This window comes from Jaculus jaculus, chromosome 10 (genome assembly GCF_020740685.1).
Source record: "Jaculus jaculus isolate mJacJac1 chromosome 10, mJacJac1.mat.Y.cur, whole genome shotgun sequence".
In the NCBI taxonomy this organism is placed as follows: Eukaryota; Metazoa; Chordata; class Mammalia; order Rodentia; family Dipodidae; genus Jaculus; species Jaculus jaculus.
The window spans coordinates 99,041,875-99,063,661 of NC_059111.1; the positions used below are offsets into that span (position 1 = coordinate 99,041,875).

General features: G+C 43.0%; 1 protein-coding gene across 5 annotated transcripts in view; it reads left to right on the plus strand.

Moving 5' to 3' along the window:
• Positions 1-21,787, plus strand: part of Akr1d1 (aldo-keto reductase family 1 member D1) — a 71,897-nt gene that overhangs the window by 261 nt on the left and 49,849 nt on the right. For 2 of the 5 annotated variants that reach the window (XM_045160662.1, XM_045160660.1), the window contains exon 2: positions 18,161-18,253. The exons of 1 other annotated variant lie outside the window; for it this stretch is intronic. The gene's annotated coding sequence lies outside the window, so the exon portion shown is untranslated. Of the gene's footprint in view, positions 1-3,084; positions 3,160-18,160; positions 18,254-21,787 lie in introns of all 5 variants that reach the window. 2 more of the 5 variants (XM_045160661.1, XM_045160663.1) reach the window with 2 other exon arrangements.

Sequence of the window (21,787 nt, forward strand, 5' to 3'; positions counted from 1 at the left end):
GAAACAGAGAAGGAGGCAGAGAGAGAAAGATGGAAAAACTCAGCTGCTGTCAGCATTAGCCTGTCAGCTTGCACCAGAACTTGACTTCGAGTCGTTATTTCGCCCCTCCCTTTCACACCTCTCTTTGGGAACCCTCCTTCAAGCCAGGGCTGGACCCCGGCAAATACTCTTGGCACAGACAACTAATATGCTTTCCTTCCCTTTCTAACCCCTTCTTCATATTCTCTCCTTAGCCCAACCTCATTGTATTCTATAACTATAATCTTCCACATTTTTTATTTGGTTGTGGATTTTTCGAGATAGGATGTCACTGTAGACCAGGCTGACTTGGAACTCACTATGTAGTCTCAGGGTGGCCTCAAACTCACAACGATCCACCTACTTCCGCTTTCCAAGTGCTGGGATTAAAGGCGTGCACCACCACGCCTGGCTCAATCTTCCATATTTTTAACATCTGTGAAGCCTAACAGTATCCTACCTTTCTCAGATATTTTGGCCACTTCCATTTTTTCAAAGTTAACACTATCCCCCATCTAATCCACTATTCTTTCCTCCCATTTGTAAGTAACCAAAATCCTAGTATACCCCAAACCATCTTTGCTCATTTACCAGCCAATAATTAATTGAAATTAACAGGACCATTGTTGTTAATTCACTACTGTGATATTTACATAACAGACTATCCACCAGCTTTGGTCACTATGATTGTTATTATTCTTTTCTGGGAGTAACATAGAGACCATACCAGGCACCTTTAGCTCCCAGAATGAGGATGTAACTTTTGCACTGGATGTCTAAGAATACAGCTGATAAAACAAAGAGAAAATCCAAGCAATAAAAGAAGATGTGCAAATCCCAACACAGTAATATAAAAAAGCACAAAAAGCTAAGTCAACATGTATCACTCCTCCAAAAATTATGAATTCCACAGTAATATCTTACAGCAAGAGTGAATTAGATGAAATGCCAGAAAAAACACTCAAAAGAATGATTCTCTGTATGTTCAAAGAAATAAAATGAGAAAAATAATCGCTAAAGGATTCTCTAGAGGCCACAGGAAATCAACTGAACAGAATATGCAGGTTGATACAAGATATAAGAAAGAAAATTAAAATACTAAATAAAAATAAATCTGAACTACTGGAAATAAAAAAAAAAAAACAACCCAGAATTAGTCAAACAAGAAAACTTCATAGAAAACCTTGCCAATAGAATGAATCAATGCGAGAATAGAGTATCAAGCTTGAAGACAAGGTAGAGGATCTAAAACATTCCAACAAGGAGAAATATAAATAAACAAAAATGACTTTTAATGAGAAGGGCTTTCAATACAGTCATGACACTATTAAGAAGTCAAATCTTAGAATTCTGGGTATAGAAGACAGAGAAAAAATTTAAGCAAATGCCATAGTAAGTATTTTCAACAAAATCATAGAAGAAAATTCCCAAAATTAGGGAAGGAACTGCCAAAACAGATACTGGAGGCATTTAGATCACCAAACAGACAAGACCAGAAAAGAACTTCCCCTTATCATATTATACTTACAATACTAAATATACAGACCAAAGAAAACATTTCGAAAGCAGCACATGTGACTGAAGTTCATTTAAAGTGGCTTGAGGCCCTGGTGTGTCCATTCTCCCTATGTATATCTGCCTGTCCTCTCAAAATGAAAATATTTTTAAAGAGAAATCAGAAAGATCTCAAACAAATAACTTCATAATAAACCTTAGGGATTTGGAAAATGAACAAGCCAAACCAAAAATCAATAAATGAAATTAAACAATCAAGATCAAGGTAAAAATTAATGAAATAGAAACAACACTGACATGAAACAATGTAAAGCATCAATGAAAAATTGAGTTGGCTCATGGAAAGGATAAACAAGATTGACAAGGACTTAGCAAAAATAACCAAGAGAAAATGAAGACCCAAATTAATAAAATTAGAGATGAAAAGGGAGCTATTACAAAAGATACCAATGAAATTCAAAAAGTCATAAGGACATACCTTAAAAACATATCGTATCAGACAGTTCAGGTTTGCTGTGATAATTTCCAGACCAGGCACAGTTATGGAGGAAGGGATTTATTGAAGTTACAGGTCCAGAGGAAGTTCCATAATGGCAGAAGGAGCTGGGCTGCTGTCACTGGACCAGCAGAGAGAGAATCCCAAGCCCAAAGCCAAAATCCACCCAGTGCAGCACACTTCAGGAACTCCCACTAGGCACACTTTGCAATCTTTAGATTGAAATCTCAAACCCACCACCACACTTTAAGATCACCCAGTGACACTGCCTCCAGCCAGGTGGCTGCAGATGCAAACTACAAATAAAAAACTGAATATATTGAGTGCCATCTGTTCAAACTACCACACATATACTCTACTAAATTTAAAAATCTAAAAGAAATGGATGAATTTCTAGATACATAAGCCAATATGGGACAAAACATTTCAGAAGACCTGTAACAAGCAGTGAGATCAAAGCAGCTAAAAAAAAAAAAAAAACAAAAACAAAAAAAAAACTCCCAACTAAAAACATCCAGGCCAAGATGAATTTTACCAGATCTTTAAGGAAGAACTCACATCATTTACTTCCTAAACTATCCATAAATCAGACAAGGAAGGAACATCACCAAACTTCTTGTGAAGCCTGTCTTCCCCGGAGAAAGACACAACAAAAAACAGAAAAAAAGAAATTACAGATGAGGGGCTAAGAGATGGGGTTTGGAAGCCAGGAGCAGGGGCTTGGGGCACACCTTTGTACCCAGCACTCAGGAAGCTGAAGTAGGAGGGTCACTGAGTCTGCCATCAGCCTGGGGCTACAGAGAATTCTAGGTTAGCCTGGGCTAGAGTGAGACCTTTCCTTAAGAGAGAAAGAAAGAGAGAGAGAGATAAATTGGGATTAATATCAAAATGCATCATATACATGTATAAATATGTCCAGAATGAAGAAAAATATTAAAAATATAATAATTTCTTTATGTTTTCTGAATTGTACTCAGAAAAGGATTAGCCCAGTAAGTAAAAAGTAGCCAAAACTCTGTGCCCTAAATGACAACAGTTACACCTGATCTTCCCAGCACGGGTTTGTTGAGTGATGGAAGAAAAGCGTCATCTAATCCAAGAGGGCCCAAGAGCAGAATCATCTTTTCCAGGTATCCTCAGCCCTGTTATGAGCATGGTACTGCACTCTCCCTCACATTTTCATACTAAAAGTATCCTTTTGGGCTGGAGAGATGCTTAGTAGTTTAGGCACTCACCTAGGTTCAATTCACCAGGACCCACATAAGCCAGACGCACAAGGTGGTGCATGCATCTGGAGTTCGTTTTCAGTGGCTGGAGGTCCTGGTGCACCCACTCTATCTGCCTCTTCCCCTTCCTATCTAACAAATAAACAAAATATTTTATTTTTATTTATTTATTTTTTTATTTGAGAGCGACAGACACAGAGAGAAAGACAGATAGAGAGAGAGAGAGAGAATGGGCGCGCCAGGGCTTCCAGCCTCTGCAAACGAACTCCAGACGCGTGCGCCCCCTTGTGCATCTGGCTAACGTAGGACCTGGGGAACCGAGCCTCGAACCGGGGTCCTTAGGCTTCACAGGCAAGTGCTTAACCGCTAAGCCATCTCTCCAGCCCAAACAAAATATTTTAAAAAAGGAAATAAAGGTGTCCCTTTCTCCACTTGCCTTATGTAGGTCCATAATGATGGTCTTTTAGGGAGGTTGGAGCTCTTTGGTAACATCCCTTAGCTTTCCATTATTTTAGAGAACACTTAAAGGGTACTGGGAATTTTCATTCCCTGGCAATAATGGTCCATGAGAGTGAAATACATTTTTGGGGCATAAATCATTTCAAAATGTCTGATAAAGTAATTTGTAATTATCTTAAAAGCATCAAGAACTGATTCAGCAAATGAGAGTAGCTGACAGGAGTTCAAAGGGTGGAAGGAGAAATCAGCTCTGCTCATGTCCTTCTGTCTGGTTGGCAGAGAATACATTCCACCAAGCATACCCTTGGTCGGTATTGGGTAGACTCTTCCTAGGAGCCAGTACATATCCAAAACTAATTATGAGCCCCTGGAATTACTCATTTAAAACTGAATGCTGCGACCAGAAGTGGACAACCATCAATAACAATTTGGGAGACTAATAATGGTGAGAATAACAATTAGGGCTGGAGAGATTGCTTACAGGTTAAGGCACTTGCCTGCAAAGCCTAAGGATCCATGTTTGATCACTTAAGCCAGACACAAAAATGTGAGGCAAAGGCGGGGCATGGTGGCGCCGCCTTTAATCCCAGCACTTGGGAGGCAGAGGTAGGAGGATCGCTGTGAGTTCAAGGCCACCCTGAGATTACATAGTGAATTCCAGGTCAGCCTGAGCTAGAATGAGACCCTACCTCGAAAGAAAAAAAAAGGAAAGAAAGAAAATGAGGCAAGCACAAGGTTGCACATGCCCACTAGGTTTGATTACAGTGGCTGAGGCCCTCCTGGCACAACAATTCTCCCCCTTTCTCTAAGAAAAAAAAAAATAACAATTAAGATACTAACACTGTGTTTATTCTATCAATATTGTGGGTTTTTACAAAGCTTATTCCAACTTCAGTATTCTTGGCTTCGTGATCCAGACTAAACTTTTCTTTCAGCCTCTAGCCATGCACTGAGATTACAGACCCAGATATGGTGCCTTACTCAAAGAGCTCACTCTCCAAGGGACATAAAGACACATAAATGAATCGTCATATACTGCTCACATGTAATGATGCATCATCTGTAATATTGTCATATCAAGTAAAGTTTATAGGGAAAGTCTTTGTGACTGCATTTTATTCATCTCCCCAAAGGGCCCCAAAGTCTCTGGATGGGCTCATTATCACTTCATATTACTTGATTTGAAAAGGGCACATAAATACCAAGACAGGGCTGGCGAGATGGCTTAGTGGTTAATGCGCTTGCCTGCAAAGTCTAAGGTTCAACTCTCTGGAGATCCCAGTAAGCAGGACCCACAAATTGAGGCAACCTCATGGTCGCACATGCCCACTAGGTGGCGCAAGCGTCTGCATGCAATTGCAGTGGTTGCTCTCAAAACACACACACACACACACACACACACACACACACACACTGTGGCCAATATGACCTCTTGTCCCATGGTGCCATTGTTTTATTAACTTTAGATTGACTGAACGACACCTTTCTGTCACACAGGGGGTATCACACAGCATGCATCCTCACTGAATTGGCATCTTTGGAACATCTAACAAGAAAATGAAACCGGTTACTCTTTTAAAAGGAAATGCCTGAAAATGCAACTTCTATATTTTCCATGGTCGTGATTTCTTTAAAAAAAAAATCTTGGACTGAGTGACATGTTAAAGTCTTCTACTGTTTATATATGTGTTCTTCTATTTTTTCCTTTTAAGTGCAATTTTTACTTTCTAAATCTTGGTGTTTTTGTTATCAATATAAATATTATGTCGACATTATAAATGGTACTGTTTAGCATTGTAAGATGTCCTGCTCAGTCTTTTTGTATATTTTTAATGACTATCATATTTGTTTCAGAAATTACCTTTTATAATATTTTATGAGTTCTGTTACCTCCTTTCACTTATTTATTTATTTGACAGAAAGAGAGAGAGAGAAAAAAAATGGGTGTGTCAGGGCATCCAGCCACTGCAAACAAACTCCAGATGTGGGCGCCCCCTTGTACATATGTCTAATGTGGGTCCTGGGGAATCAAACCTGGGTCCTTTGGCTTTGCAGGAAAACACCTTAACCGCTAAGCCATCCCTCTAGCCCTTGGTAGCTCCTTTCTTTTAATCATCCTGTTATTCAAGGCCTTGAATTTTTACCTTCATTTCTTTCTTTATGTTCTTTGACAAAATCTATTGTGATTTAAATTTCCTTTTGGTACATTTCGTAATATTAGTTCACTTTTTCAAACACTTGGCGACTTCATCATTTTTCTGGTTACTTTTACATATGCTAGCATGCTATTCACTTCCATCTTTTCCTGTTTCCCTTTTAACAGCTTTATATGAGTTTTTTTTGTTTTGGTTTGGTTTTATTTATTTTTCAAGGTAGTGTTTCACTGTAGCCCAGGCTGACCTGGAATTCACTATGAAGTAGTGGTCCTCTCCTATTGGTCACCTTATTTTTTTAAACTTGTTTCCCTGTATTTTTAGACAGAGTAATTTGACGACCTAATGTTTCTGTAGGACATGAGCACAAGCCAGGATGCCTTTCTTAACTTCACCACTAGAGGGCCCTCTTTGTTGCTCCCGTTAAGAATCAAAAATAACTCACACTTCTGAGAACAGCTGCCCCTAGATCCATTCTATCATTAGAAGAATTGGCTCTGTTCTTCCTTTCTATTTTTCCCCAGAGACTTAAAAATTATTTATTTGCAAGGGGAAAGAGAGAAGGAGAGGGAGAGAGGGAGAAAAAGAGAAAAAGAGGGAGAGAGGGAAAGAGAGTCAAGGGCATGCCAGGGCTGCTTCTTGAAACTGAAACTGAACTCCAGAAGCATGTACCCCTTTGTGAATCTGGCTTTACGTAGGTACTGGGGAATTGAACCTTGGCTGACAGGCTTTGTAAGCAAGAACCTTTAACCACTGATAACCTCTGCAGTTCCCCATCCCCTCCAGAGCCTTTTTTGATAAAATAGTTTCTGTTCTTAAAAAGGACAAAAGTTTTTGATTTTTGTGTTTCAAGGTAGGGTCTCACTCTAGCTCACACTGACCTAGAATTCACTATGTAGTTTCAGAGTGGCCTCGAACTCATGGCAATCCTCTTACCTCTGCCTCCCGAGTGCTGGGATTAAAGGCGTGCACCACCATGCTGGTCTCAGGACAGAAGTTTATCCTGGGCATCTTCCAGGTTCTTTTTTTAAAAAAAAATTTTTTTTATTTTTATTTATTTATTTGAGAGCAACAGACAGAGAGAGAGAAAGAGGCACAGAGAGAGAGAGGAGAGTGGGCACGCCAGGGCTTCTAGCCTCTGCAGACGAACTCCAGATGCATGAGCCCCCTTGTGCATCTGGCTTACGTGGGTCCTGGGGAATCAAGCCTTGAACCGGGGTCCTTAAGCTTCACAGGCAAGTGCTTAACCACTAAGCCATCTCTCCAGCCCATCTTCCAGATTCTTAAGGAACTGGGCTGTCTTAGGATTTCTTGATCTCCCTAAGCCCCTTAGGGGGCACCCATGGGAGCCCTGTTTCACTGATTTCAGGTCTGTTTCTAAAGGATCTCATGAGTCCTCAGGTACTTTCATGGATGACAGAAGAGTTTGAGGGAATTTCTGTGTTCTGGGCTGTATGGATATGAGAATCCTCTCACACATACACATGCACACATGCCACATTCTCCTCCAGATGTTCATCAGTGACGACTTCTCCAGCGATAATCTCAGTCCTTCCCATTTCTCTTACTTCACAGTTGGTCATTCTTTCTTTTTTCTTTTTCTTTTTCTTTTATTATTATTATTATTATTATTATTATTATTATTTTGAGGTAGGGTCTCACTCTGGCACAGGCTGACCTGGAATTCACTATGGAGTCTCAGGGTGGCCTCAAACTCATGGTAATACTCCTAGCTCTGCCTCCTGAGTGCTGGGATTAAAGGAATGTGTCACTACACCCAGCTCTATTTCTTCTTTTTTATTTTATTTATTTTTATTTATTTACTTGAGAGTGACAGACAGTGAGAGAAAGAGGCAGGTAGAGAGAGAGAGAGAGAGAGAGAGAGAGAGAATGGGCATGCCAGGGCCTCCAGGCATTGCAAATGAACTCCAGACGTGTGCGCCCCCTTGTGCATCTGGCTAATGTGGGTCCTGGGGAATCGAGCCTCGAACCAGGGTCCTTAGGCTTCACAGGCAAGTGCTTAACCACTAAGCCATCTCTCCAGCCCAATTTCTTCGTTTTCTTTTTTTTAAGATTTATTTTTATTTATTTATTAAAGAGAGAGAACAGGTTCTCCAGGGCTTCTAGCCTCTGCAAATGAACTCCAGATGCATATGCCACCATGTGCATCTGGCTTACGTGGGACCTGAAGAATCAAACCTGGGTCCTTAGGCTTCACAGGCAAACACCTTAACTGCTAAGCCATCTCTCCAGCCCTGGTTATTTCTTTGTAGTTGTTGTTTTCTTTTCTTTCTTTCCTTTTCCTTTTTCTTTTTCCTTCTTTCTTTCTTTATTTTTGTTTTGTTTTGTTTTGTTTTGTTTTGTTTTTTTGAGGTAGGTCTCACTCTAGTCTAGGCTGACTTGGAACTTATTCTGTAGCCCCAGGCTGGTCTGAAACATAACAATCCTCCCTCCCAGCTCAGTCTCCTGAGTCTGGAACTAAAGGTGTGTGTGACCACACTCAGTTTATAGGTGGTACTGATGATATTAAATTCCTGATTTGCTCTCACATTTGAACAGTGTTCTATCCAGAGCAAACTTCCATTTCTGGAATATTCTCAATAGTCACTTTCACATAAGCCCACATTCTCCAAGAATCCTGTGCACACACTCACCTGTCCAGACCTTCCCTCACCCTTCCACCATGTTTCTTAGGACATGTAGGATCCTTCTTGCTGTAGCTAGCTGGCTAAGTATGGGGGAGTTGTTTGATGTTTTTCTTTTTTTGAGACAGGGTCTCATGTAGCCCAGGCTGGCTTCAAACTCACTCTGTAGCATAGGATGCCCTTGAACTTCTGATCCTCCTGCCTTCACCTCCCAAGTACTGAGATTATAGGTGTGTACCACCACACTATTTATGGGGTGCTAGGTATTGAGCCCAGGGCTTTGCACATGCTAATGGAGCATTTTGCCACCTGAGCTACAAGTCAGTCCCAATAAGTACAACTCTGAGAGCAAAGTATGTGTGTGTGTGTGTGTTTGGGTTTTATTTTTGTTGTTGTTGTTGCAGATCAAACCCTTGTGGTGCAGAACTCTATTACTCAAAGCCATTTCTGGAAACAAACAAAAAAAAAAAATCACTTTTTATTTTGAGACAGGTTTTTACTAAATTGTCCGTGTGGGCCTTGAATTTGCAATCCTCCCAAGCTTCTGGGATTATAGGCCTGTGCAGCCAGGTGTGTGATAGCAGTCAATGGTTGTATTAGTCAGGGTTCTGTAGAGGGACTGAGCCAATAGAATGAGTTGTATTCAAAGGGGGATTTATTGGGCTGGCTTACGACAGTCCAACAAGAGCAGTCTGCAGGCCCAAGGGTCAAGGAACCTGGTAGGTGCTCAGCCCACGTGGGCGGATGCCTCCGCAGTCCAGAGCCAGCACTGCCCGCCTGAAGGCTTTCTGGAGACCTGCGGGCCTTTGCTCCATGCAGGAAAGCTGAGGAAACTTGGTTCTGAGACCAATGGTGGGTAGCCGAACAGGAAAGATGCCCGTGCCACTACGCAGCACTGGCAGCCAGGTGGGAGAAAGGAGCTCTTTTCTCCCAGTGCTTCCTTGGGGGGGGGGGGAGGGGGAGGGCTGCCCACTCTGGGGGAAAGGCTCATTCAGAAGGAAGGACTTCCTCCTTCCCGCAATCCTTCCTGGAAGCAGCCTCAGAGAAAAGGCTTAGAGACTAGAGGGGAAGCCCCACGATGGCAGGGGGAAATGATGGCATGAGCAGAGGGTAGACAACAGAAACAGGAGAATGTGCTACACGCTGGCAAGGGGAAACTGGCTACAAGACCCATACGCCTGCTCCCAATAATAATCCCTAAGTTTAGGGGACACCTGTCTCAAACCACCACACCTGATCGCTCTACATACTTTCTTCCATAATACTGCACACATATAAAGGTTCTAAGCAAGGGTTTTCTGCTTATGAGAGACAGCACGTGGTGTTTGTCTTTCTGTGCATGAGTTAGCTCACTTCATGTACTCTTTTTCAATTCCATCCATTTCCCAGCAGATTTCATCACCTCAAGTTTGTTTGTGGCTGAATAGAATCCCACTATAATTATGTACCACGTATTCATCATCTATTCCCCAGTGAAAGTATTTAGGCTGATCCAAATTCCGTGCTGTTGGGAAGACTCGGCATTAAACACGGTGGGAGCTACTTCGCCCTTGCTGGGACAAAACACCTGAACGAAAGCGGCTGATGTGAGGAAAGGGCTTATTTTGGCTTATGGTCTTGAGGGGAAGCTTCATGAAGGTAGGAAAAGAATTGGCAGAGCAGAGGCTGGACATCACTCCTTGTCATAGTTGCTCACAGGAAGCAGCAAGACAATGACCTGGGCTCCAGCAAGGGGGAGGTAGGGCTATAACACCCCCAAATCTATCCCAGCAACACACCTCCTCCATAAAGGCCCCACCTCCCAATTTTCTATCAGCTGGGGATGAAGGATTCAAAACACATCAGTTTATGTGGGACAGATAATTCAAATGACCAGATTCTGCCTCTGACCCCTACAAACCTATGACCAAGTCATGGAGTCATGGTGTGAAATGCATTCAGTCAAATTTTAAAAGTCCCCATAATTTTTAAAATTTAATTAAAAAAAAATTTAAAGATAGAGGGAGACAAGCCAGGGCCTCAGCCACTGCAATAAAACTCCAGATGCTTATGCCTCCTAGTGGGCATGTGTGACTTTGTGCTTGCCTCACCTTTGGGGGTCTGGCTTATGAGGGATCTGGAGAGTTGAACATGGGTCCTTAAGCTTCGCAGGCAATCACCTTAACTGCTAAGCCATCTCTCCAGCCCCCCAAAAACCCATAATTTCAAAAATTTAATTCTCATTTACTTATGAGAGAGAGAGAGAGAGAGAATGGACACGCCAGGGCCTCCAGCCACTACAAATGAACTTAACATATGGACACCACCATGTGCATCTGGCTTATGTAGTTTCTATGGAATCAAACTGGGTCCTTAGGCTTTGCAAGCAAATGTCTTAACCACCAGCCCAGTCCCCATAATTTTTTAACAATCCCAACACTGTTCAAAAATCCTAATTTGGGCATTTGGGAAGGGAAAAAGGAGGGTTGCGAGAGAGGACTATGACCATGGTATATTGTCTATATGTATAAAAGTTGTCAATAAGACGCTTTTTTTTTTTCAAGGTAAAGTTTCGCTCTATTTCAGGATAACCTGGAATTCACTATGTAGTCTCAGGCTGGCCTTGAACTCACAGAGATTCTCTAACCTCTGCCTCCTGAGTGCTGGGACTAAAGAAGTGTACCAACATACCCCTGAAGATTTTTGTTTTTGTTTTTTAATATGTTTTGTTTGTTTTTTTGAAGTAAGGTCTCACTCTAGCCCAGGCTGACTTGGAATTCACTATGTAATCTCAGGGTGGCCTCTAAACCTACAGTAATCCTCCTACCTCTGCCTCCCAAGTGCTAGAATTAAAAGCATGTTCCAAGAAGTTTTTGTTTATTTTTTCCTTTTCCAATTTTACTTTAACAACTTCCATGATTATAAAAAATATCTCATGGTAATACCCTCCCTCCCCCCACTTTCCCCTTTGAAATTCCATTCTCCATCATATCCCCTCCCCATCTCAATCAGTCTCTCTTCTATTTGAATGTCATCATCTTTTCCTACTATTAGGATGGTCTTGTGTAGGTAGTGTCAGGCACTGTGAGGTCATGGATATCCAGGCCATTTTGTGTCTGGAGGAGCACATTATAAGGAGTCCTACCCTTCCTTTGGCTCTTACATTCTTTCCGCCACCTCTTCTGCATTAGACCCTGAGCCTTGGAAGGTGTGATAGAGATACTGCAGTGCTGAGCACTCCTGTCACTTCTTTCCAGCACCATGCTGCCTTCTGAGTCATCCCAAGGTCATTGCTATCTGCAAAGAGAAGATTCTCTACCCAAAGTGAGAGTAGCATTAATATAAGGGTATGAACATTAAAAGAAGTGCTTACTGGGCAGTTTGATGAGCACAGTATATACATTTAGCCAGACAGCAGCAGATGTTACACCCCTAGGACTCATGACTACCCCTGTTTTAAGTTTTCAGTATCAGGGATGTATTCCTCCAAGAAGTTTTTTTTTTTTTTTTTTAAGTTCAAATTCTCTTAACTATGAGCATGTAAAATCAAAATACAATTTACATACACATAATGCACGGAGTAAATATTCCCATTGTAAAAGAAGGTCTAACAAGAAACGATTGAATCAGTGCAAGATTTAAACCAAGCAGTGGGGGTGGGGGAGGGCTAGGGAGATGGCTTATTGGTTGTGGAGCTTGCCTGTGAGGCTGGGCCCTGGGACAGTTCCCCATGCCCACGTGGAGCTGAATGTGCAGGGTGGCACTTAGTTGATTAGACTGTAGTGCTAATAACTTCAGGATAGGAGCTAAAAAAAAAAAAAAAAAAAAAAAACAGCAGGAGAAATCTAAGCTGGTAGATATGCCTGCTATGTACATTTCATAATAGCCAATCAACAACAATGATCATGTGACTTTAATACTTTCTGGTGGGTAAAAGAGAAAGGCTGGTGTCGAACATGCTAAGGTTTTGGGTACTTAGAACTGAGAGGAAGAGAAAGAAATTGGGTCACAGCCAGGTTCCAGAAACTTTAGAGGTTGTTGAGGCTGTCGAAGTTTAAGATATGGAGAATAAAGAGGAGGGGATGAGAAGAGAATGTGGAAGAAAAGATTAAAAAGAGAGGAAAGGGGCTGGAGAGATGCCTTAGCAGTTAAGCGCTTGCCTGTGAAGCCTAAGGACCCCGGTTCGAGGCTCGGTTCCCCAGGTCCCACGTTAGCCAGATGCACAAGGGGGCGCACACGTCTGGAGTTTGGTTGCAGAGGCTGGAAGCCCTGGCGCGCCCATTCTCTCCCTCTCCCTCTATCTGTCTTTCTCTCTGCGTCTGTCACTCTCAAATAAATAAATAAATAATTAAAAAAAAAGAGAGAGGAAAATTATACAAGCTGTGTGTGGAAAGCGTAGTACAAAGATCCCAAAAATAGACTGGGTAGAAAAAAAAGAAGTAGAACAAAGCTAAAATGCAATTGAGCAATATACAAACACAAACAAAACCTGCATGTAATTAAAATAAATACATGAGCAGAGATTTGAAAAAAAAAGTTCTAAGCAAGCTGGGCTGTTTCATTCCCTCAACCCCATCACTGGGGAGGCCGAGGATCTCAACCCTATATAAACCTACGTGGAAAAAATAAAATCTCAAGCTAACAGGGCTGCAGTGAATTCCAGGTCAGCCAGTGGGGTCTCCTAGTTCTGGGGAGAACCCACCTCAAAACAAAGCACTAAGATTTAGTAATATCAAAAATGTCAAAAGTTAGTCCTATCATGCAAGTTATTTTAAAAAGACAAATATGCTAAACTTACGTCAGACCTAACAAGTCAGTATTTCTGTTTTAAAACTCGGGGGACTGAGTTTTAAGTTTTTCCCCTTCCTGGGATTTATTTCTCTTTTCTTTCTCTCTCTCTCTCTCTTTCTTTATTTTTTTCTTTCTTTCTTCCTTCCTTCCTTCCTTCCTTCCTTCCTTCCTTCCTTCCTTTCTTCTTTCTTTCTTTCTTCCTTCCTTCTTTCCTTCCTTCCTTCCTTCCTTCTTTCTTTCTTTCTTCCTTCCTTTCTTTTTTATTTCTTCCATTGCCCATTGATTGTTGAAAAGCCACATGTATGTTTCTATCGGATGGAAGAGTATCAAGATTACAGGACACATCATTTCTTTTATGCTGGTAGTTAATAAAATGAGCCTGGCAAAGATTGCAATAATTACTTCCAGTCCAAACCTATATACTTTTGGGGTGTGTATTGCCCCAGTGTAAACCAACCCAGTTACCTTTTGGGGTGAGTCTCTATCTCACGTTAAGTTGTAGAGTCAGTTCCGTTTTGGGGACACCAAGGGTTCATTCCATCTGGTTATGCTGTCAGCCCTCAGAGCAGCTGATCTGGATGCTGGGTGGGAGGAGGGGAGGTGTAGTATATTTGTCTTTTTAAAATAATGTGTGCCGGTGTGGTGGCGCACGCCTTTAATCCCAGCACTTGGGAGGTAGAGGTAGGAGGATTGCCGTGAGTTCGAGGCCACCCTGAGACTCCATAGTGAATTCCAGGTCAGCCTGGGCTAGAGTGAGACCCTACCTCAAAAAACCAAAAAAATAAAATAATGTGTGTGTTAGGGATAACTTTTGACATTTTTGATATTTCATTTTAAAAAATTTTGTTTATTTTTAATTTATTTGAGAGCAACAGACACAGAGAGAAAGGCAGATAGAGAGAGAGAGAGAGAGAGAATAGGTGCACCAGGGCCTCCAGCCACTGCAAAAGAACTCCAGATGTGTTGGGAGCTATGAACCAAACCTTGGCCATGTTAACAGAGACTGCCATATAGCAAGTTAAGTTTCTACTTCCTCACCTAATACTCAACTACCAGAAACAATGGGATCGTACACCTGGCTGAACACTCCCCCATCCTGCCGGTAGCTGACGAAGAAACAAAGGCATTGCGGTTTAACCAGTAACTCTGTGATCTTTGCCCTGACCACGTCCCCTTCCCCCTACAACCCTATATAAACCTACATGTAAAAATAAACTCTCGAGACCTTGACAAATACCTAGCTTGGTCTCCTTCTTGTGTCTGTTTGCCTCTTTTCACCCAGGTTAGCTTCTCCTCGAGTCCTTGTTCAACTCCCCGCTGGCTGGGGCACAGATGCATGTGCCCCCTTATGCATCTGGCTAACGTGGGTCCTGGGGAATCAAGCCTCAAACCGGGGTCCTCAGGCCTCACAGGCAAGGGCTTAACCGCTAAGTCATCTCTCCAGCCCCATATTTGCTATTTCTTAATTTTAGTGCCTTGTTTTGAGGTGGGTTTTCCCCAGAACTAGAAGACCCCACTGGCTGACCTGGAACTCACTGCAGCCCATAAGCTTTGAACTCACAAAGATCTCAGCTTTGGGCTGGAGAGATGGCTTAGTGGTTAAGTGCTTGTCTGTGAAGCCTAAGGACCCCGGTTCAAGGCTCCATTCCCCAGGGCCCACATTAGCCAGATGCACAAGGGGGCACACGCATCTGGAGTTCATTTGCAGTGGCTGGAAGCCCTGGCATGCCTATTCTCTCTCTCTCTCTCTCTCTCTCTCTCTCTCTCTCTCTCTCTGTCTGTCTATCACTCTCAAATAAATAAATAAAAATAAAAACAAAAATTAAAAAAAAAAAGATCAAAAAGATCTCAGCTTCCCCAGTGATGGGGTTAAGGGCCTGAGACACCACACTTTGTTTAGAACTGTTTTTTTTTTTTTTTATTATTCTCTGGGTGTCCTGCCATCATTGGGTAGGAGAGGTTGTGGGATGCTGTCTGGAGCTGCTCAGCTGTGACTGTTGTCTATTGCAGGGCTGGTGTGGGAGGGAGTACCCCTTCCCAGGAGTGCCCAGTGCTCTTGCTCAGGCAGGGGAGAGCAAAGAGAAGTGCTTTTCAAGCTGAAGCCCGATCCTTGCTGATTGCTGGCAGGTGCCTTGTGATTCTCTGCAGGGGTCTCACTTGGCTTAATGAGTGTCCTGTACACTGTGTTGGTTTGAATGTAAATCGTCCCATAGCTTCAGATGTTTGGGGTTGAGCTTTCTGCTAGAAACCCAGCTGATGAAGGTTGGAAAGATGGAGCCTTGCTGTAGGAGGTGTGTTTCTGGGGACAGGCCTTGGGATTGAGAACTGCAAACCTACTGTGGTTTTGCTACATCCTTTCTGCTATGGATGTGTGATTGAGGGGAAGGTGGGTACAGTTAGGGTGACTGGACCCTTGAAAGTGGGGAAAAAAAGGCAGAAAAGTATGCGCTTGCTAGAAATCAAAGATAAGCGACTTCTTATCTGTTGCCTAGTTCCCTAGACCTGTTTTTTTTTTTTTTTTGGGGGGGGGGGTGTCTCACTCTATCTCTATCTCAGGTTGACCTGGAATTAACTATGTAGTCTCAGGGTGGCCTCGCATTCTCTGTGATCCTTCTACCTCTGCCTCCCGAGTGCTGGGATTGAAGGTGTGCACCACCATGTTTGGCCCAAATTTAAAGGGACTTAAGAAAAAAAGTTGAGAGAGAGGGAGAGAAAAAGATACAGATAGAGAGACCCCTAGACCTGTTTGTCTGCAAACAACTGGCAAGCCTCTTGGGAGGGAGGTCTCTCATAGGATTTAAACATTGTGGTTGGTCAAGTTCAGCCCCTGGAACTTGGTATCAGGGCTAGCCTCTTCCTGAGACAGCCCCTAGCCCTAATCAACCAGCTGTATCTCTGGTTCACCTCAGCTAGAAGACGGTGAACCACTATAAGGTTATAAACACCTTTGCAAGGGGAGGGCAGGCTCTCTGAACACCTGGAAACTTCTACCTGTGGGTGAGTTTTTCTTTTGCCTGGGCCTGGATTGACTTGGCCCAGGCCCAGGCCCAGCCGGGAGAGCACCCCTTCACCCTTACTCTCCACATGGGCTCCTTTACCCTCTGCAGCTCCTTACATGGTAGTAGCCCCTTGAACTTTTTACTCTCTATTCTTCCCACATTTTTCTAGACCTTCCATGTGGGATCTCTAGCCATGCAGGTGCCTTTCTTGGGCTCTGTACTTCCCTCAATAAATATAATAATTTAATAATTATCCTTCCCAGTCTTCTTTTCATTCAATTCTTTGATTAAAATTAGAAATGAGGGCTGAAGAGATGGCTTAGTGGTTAAGTGATTGCCTGTGAAGCCCAAGGACCCTGGTTCAAGGCTTGATTCCCCAGGACCCATGTCAGCCAGATGCACAAGAGGGCACACGTGTCTGGAGTTCCATTTGCAGTGGCTGGAAGCCCTGGCATGCCCATTCTCTCTCTCTCTCTCTCTCTCTCTCTCTTTGCCTCTTTCTCTCTCTCTCTCTGTCATTATCAAGTAAATAAATAAAAATGAACAAAAATTAAAAATGAACCTAGGATTTGGGGTTCAAGAACTTTCCTGGACCCCAAGCACCCCATTACATGATGAACTGAGCCAACTCCCTTCACCAATTTGAAGCTTCCCCTAGAAAATATAAGCCTGAAGTAAATCCTTTCTTTCCATTAGCTGCTTTGGGCTGGGTATTTTTTTTCCCCAGAAACAAGGAACAAACTGTTACAGAAAAAATGGTACCAGGAGTGAGGTACTTGATGCAATGAATCTGACCGTGTGATTTTTGGTCTTTTGGAATGTGTTTTCAGGAGGATTTTTATTTTTTGGAAAATTTATGTCCCAATTGCTTATACTTGAATATTTATACTTCTTATATTACTCCACTGGGATTTTCACAGGGTTATTTCATTGCTTGCACTTCCTGATTATTAGCTGCACTACTGAACGTGTAGGTCAGATGTTGTGTCTTTAGGGTAGGAACTCAATATGCCAAATGTAACCTCTACATTACTGTTAGCAGGAATGACCTAAGCTGGTGGATATGGCGGCTATGTGAACATCATAGTAACAAATAAGTGATAATGGTCCTTTGACTTCAATTCTGGTGGGTAAAGGAGCAAGGCTGGTGTGGAGCATGCTAGGATTTGGGTTACTTAGAACAGGAGGTATGAGGGCTGGAGAGATGGCTTAGCGGTTAAGCACTCGCCTGTGAAGCCTAAGGACCCCGGTTCGAGGCTCAGTTCCCCAGGTCCCACGTTAGCCAGATGCACAAGGGGGCGCACGCGTCTGGAGTTCGTTTGCAGAGGCTGGAAGCCCTGGTGCGCCCATTCTCTCTCTCTCCCTCTATCTGTCTTTCTCTCTGTGTCTGTCACTCTCAAATAAATAAATAAAAAATGAACAAAAAATAAATGAAAAAAAAAAAAAACAGGAGGTATGCATGGTGTGTGAGTTAGGATGAAGATTAGCAATAACTGAACAAGATAGAGGTAACACAAGTATCTGGGAGATCCCAATACAGATTTTGCCATGAATAGTGTGGCTTTGACCTGTTGGGGTGACTCAAGGATTAGAAAGAAAGAATGAAGAGCATAAATAATAGAGTAAAAGCTGGATTGGGTGGTCTTCAGGCCCTGATGGAGACGCTGCAGCACTGTCTAACCAGCATTGGTTCATTTTATACACACTCAGAAAAGCTTTGGCAACAATTTCCTTGATCAAATATAGAAGAAAAAGAAAGAAAGAAACAAAACATGGGAATGGGGAGACAAGGTCAGACAATGTAGGAGTGAGGTAGCTGCAGACTGTTTTTCTGCACAAGGTCAGAAGCATACAAACAGTCCCACTCTGGTCTCTGCAGTTCCACTCTTTTCAATAAAGGGCGAGGCTCGCCGGCAACTCCCAGACTGTCAGGACCTGTTCTTCACAAATATGATGCAACGGGCTTAACCAGGTGAGTGTCACTTGGGCTTAACCCGGCGAAAAAAGCTACCAGGACTGGGCCGGGACATGTGGTTTCCATTCCTGCGACATGCGGCTTCTATTTCTGGCATACACTGAGATTTCTTACACACATCTTGGTGGTTTGACCCCGAGACAAAAGGGTGTGCTGTGTGAGCAAATATACTCTGAAAACCTTGAGTGTGGGCTGCCCCTTCTCTGACCTCAGTGCCAGCCTGGCTGCCTGGCTGTCTACAAGACCTGCTGGAGTGTGGTAAGTTCTTCCCAATGTCCCAAGTTGGAACAACTTTTCAGGTTCTTTGTGTGACTACAGGAGATATCACTGAACTTCTTTTTTTTATTATTTATTTTTTTAAAATTTTTTTCATTTATTTTTATTTACTTGAGAGCAACAGACAGAGAGAGAAAGAGGCAGAGAGAGAGAGAGAGAGAATGGGCGCACCAGGGCCTCCAGCCAATGCAAACGAACTCCAGGCACGTGCGCCCCTTGTGCATCTGGGTAACGTGGGTCCTGGGGAATCGAGCCTCGAACCAGGGTCCTTAGGCTTCACAGGCAAACGCTTAACCACTAAGCCATCTCTCCAGCCCTTCACTGAACTTCTTGCAAAAACCACTAGGCATCACAGAAATGTATTTTGTAATGTATGTGTTTACGGCTTTTTTCATGGAAACGTGTTATTAACTAGACAGTACTGTTGGATCTATAATGTGCATCTGGTTGCACATCTGGCTGGCCACGTAGTAACTGAGACATGCTAATGAGATCAGCCAGCCCAGTCCGTGACATAGTCACTTGGTATGGGCTTTGGGCTTCTTGGTACCAAGATATTTGAACATATCAGCTGTGCTTCCATACCTGAACACTAAGTAGTTGATCCAGGGCCACCCACTGATGGGAGGGGTGAAGAAGTCTGGACCCAATATCGCTGGACCCTTCCGGTATATCTCCCTCTCCTCCTATTGCTGATTTGCTTCTTACCTGTAAGGAAGTGATCATAGGTGTTCAAACAGTCTTAAGAATTCTCTCAGTCGTCAAACGGAATCAGGAACGAACCTTTGGACTAAACATTGAACTTGACTGAGAGCAGGCTGCATGTCCATTTGCTCATGACAAATGAGCCTTTCAGTTATGTCATATTAGGGTTGGGCACAAGCTCACTTGATGTATAGTGTTTACCTACCATGCACAAAGTCCTAGGTATGACCCTCAGCACCACCTAAACTGGGGGTGGCATGCACCCCTGTAGCTGCAGAATTTTTGTGGAAGCAGGAGGATCCGAAGTTCAAGGTCATCTCTGACTACATTCATAGGGGTTGAAATCTAGTCTGCAATGAGTTTCTGTCTCAAAAGAAAAAAAAAAAAGTTACTTTAGAGAGCTACTCTACTTTAAAATTTTTATTTATTTATTTTTTGAGAGAGAGAGAGAAAAAGGAGAGGACTGTAGATAGAGAGAGAATGGGCACACAAGGGCCCCCAGCCTCTGCAAATGAACTCGAGACACATGCACCAGCTTATGGATCTGGGGACTTGAACCTGGGTTCTATGGCTTTGCAGGCAAACATCTTAACTGCTAAATCATTTCTGCAACCCTAGATAGCTACTTTTTAACTGCATCTACTAATGAACATGAAAAAAAAAAAAAGCAAACATTGGCCCAATCAGTACTTTCTAGTAAACTTTTTGTAATTATTAACTTAATTTTAAAGTAGATTGAAACTTTTTTTTGTCATACTGTCATGAAAAGACTTTAAAAGCTTTGTCTCGAGACTCCATTTTCCTTTTCATCTTCAGAAAACTATACAGCATCGACAAAGGGCAGGGAAGTTGCTAGAAATCAAAGATCTGACTTCTTGTCACTCTCCTAGAACTGTTTGTCCACAGTAAGGACCCCTCCTGGGAGCAAGATCTTTCCTAAATTTAGCTCCCAGAATTCAGTGCCAGAGCTAATCTCTTCTGAGACAGACCCTAACCCCAACCAACCAGTTGATCCTGTGGTTCACCTGGGCCAAAAGACAGCCCTCACCCTAAGGTTATAAATACCTTTGCAAGGAGGGGGCAGTGGCTCTTGCTTTCTGATCACTTGGGAATTTCCAGCTGTGGGTGAGTTTTTCCCTCAGCTGGGCCTGGGCTGGCTTGGTCTAGACCCAGCCTGGAGGGCCCCAGCCCTTACCTTCCTCATGGGCTCTTTATCTCCTCCAGCTCCCCACACGGCAGGAGCTCCTTGAACTTTATTTTCTCTTTTCTTTCCATGCTTCTTTCCCTTGATCCCTACCTGATCACATGGGCTTCTGGGCTCGACATGGGGTACTTCTCTTCTCCCCACTTTATCTCCCCTTACCTTCCAGCCTTCCCCTTTCCACACTCCTTTGTAAAATCTGAATAAAATGTGATTTTTTTTTTTTTGTTGTTGTTGTTGTTTTTTGAGGTAGGGTCTCACTGTAGCCCAGGCTGACCTGGAATTCGCTATGAAGTCTCAGGTTGGCCTTGAACTCAGGGCAATTCTCCTACCTCTGCCTCCCAAGTGCTGGGATTAAAGACGTGCACTACTGTGCCCAGCTCTAAAATGTATATTAAAACTTTTTTGTTTATTTTTATTTATTTATTTGAGAGTGACAGACAGAGAGAGAAAAAGAGACAGATAGGGAGAGAGAATGGGCGTGCCAGGGTTTCCAGCCACTGCAAACGAACTCCAGATGCATGAGCCCCCTTGTGCATCTGGCTAACATGGGTCCTGGGGAATAGAGCCTCGAACCAGGGTCCTTAGACTTCATAGGCAAGCACTTAACCGCTAAGCCACCTCTCCAGCCCTAAAATGTAATATTTTAAAAATCATTCTCTTGAATCTGGAATTGCCAATTCTTTGGTTAGTTTACAGATATTAACTCAGGGCTTGGGGTTCTAGGAAGCACCAGAACACCAATATCCCTGTTACTTAACCTTCAATCTTCCTTTTTTCTTCTTCTTTTTTTTCTTTGGTTTTTCAGGTAGGGTCTCACTCTGGTCCAGGCTGACCTGGAATGAACTCTGTTGTCTCAGGGTTGCCTTGAACTCATGGCAGTCCTCCTACCTCTGCCTCCCAAGTGCTGGGATTAAAGGCGTGCGCCACCACGCCCCGCCCTTTCTTCTTTTTATTAAAAAAATAAGGACTTTGCCTCCACATCAGCAAAATATTTAGACAATCATTAGGTCCTGCCCAGTAAGCCTGGTTCGTCAGTATTGGTAACTCTCCCGTCTGCTGTCTTCAGAGTTCAGAAGCAGTTCCAGACATTGATTTTTTTTTTTTTTAGGTACACTGAGTGATTCCTCCATGCAGCTCTGGTTACGGGCTAATTTCTTATTACCTGGCCCTAACCATGCTGGAGAAGCACTAGAATTGGCGTACATATATTTGTGTGATGACTACTCACCCACAAATACGGCACAAAGGGGGAACCCAAGTGGGAAGGCTTAACTGAAGCATCTTCCAGACCCTAACCTATGCCTACTCATTGATGGATAAGCAGTTCCCTCCTATAGCCCCCCCAG